General features: G+C 51.5%; 1 non-coding gene across 1 annotated transcript; it reads left to right on the plus strand.

Moving 5' to 3' along the window:
* Positions 1–261: 261 nt before the first annotated feature.
* On the plus strand, positions 262–334 carry TRNAV-AAC (transfer RNA valine (anticodon AAC)). The gene has a single exon. It is a non-coding gene; the product is annotated as a tRNA-Val (tRNA).
* The last annotated feature ends 570 nt before the right edge of the window (positions 335–904 follow it).

Below are 904 nucleotides of genomic sequence, written 5' to 3' on the forward strand. Positions count from 1 at the left end.
TGAACAGGTATATCTCTTAACACAAGAAATCCTGCCTACATGCTGTTCCTTCCACCCTGTGTGCTCTCCTCATCTGTATCCCTCCATGTCCATTTTTTATTTCTTCGCTCTGACGCGATTTGTCCTCCTATTTCCTATAGCTCTCCTGTCTGGGTTTTTGGGTTTATTTTCTGCTCTCTCACCTGGGGTAGATATGGAACGGCTCCACGGCCTGACTTAGCAAGAATTGAACACTGATCTCGGAGAAGTGGGCGAGCGTGGGTTTCCGTAGTGTAGTGGTCATCACGCTCGCCTAACACGCGAGAGGTCCCCGGTTCAAAACCGGGCGGAAACAGCACTTGTCTTTTGACCCTCTCCCGGGAGAAGGGAGGAAAGGAAATCACCGCCTCTTTCTATTCCAGCTGAAAGAACAGTGATAATCCCCCTTTGTTGCTGTGTTTTTGGTTTTTGTCTTTAAGAAACAACCATCCAGAGACAGCTGTGCCACCTTTGCGGGCGCGTGCTGGATGAGTCCTCCCCCTGCTCTCCGGGGACGTCCCCCCATCCCGTCCCATCCCGTCCCACTTCCGGAAAGTCTGAACTGCGCAATGGGTTCAGACGCCAGAGTTCTCCCACAGCTGCTCTCTTCCTTTCTCTGGCGGAGGAATAGGTGCCCATCCCTCTCTGGCCCTGCGTCATCTGAGAAGACACCCTTTAGGTGATTCCTGGTTTCATATGAAAGGCTTTGACATTTCCCCGTCTTTTGGGGGCCTCTCAGCATAGTGGACAATGACGTGGAGACCAGAACAAAGACTGGAGAGAAGAACACATAGGGTAGGGGAATTAGCTCAGGAGGTAGAGCCCTTGCTTAGCATGTGAGAGGTAGTGGAATCGATGCCCACGTTCTCCAGATTTTACTGTTTCC

This window comes from Vulpes vulpes, chromosome 12 (assembly GCF_048418805.1).
Source record: "Vulpes vulpes isolate BD-2025 chromosome 12, VulVul3, whole genome shotgun sequence".
Lineage (NCBI taxonomy): Eukaryota > Metazoa > Chordata > Mammalia > Carnivora > Canidae > Vulpes > Vulpes vulpes.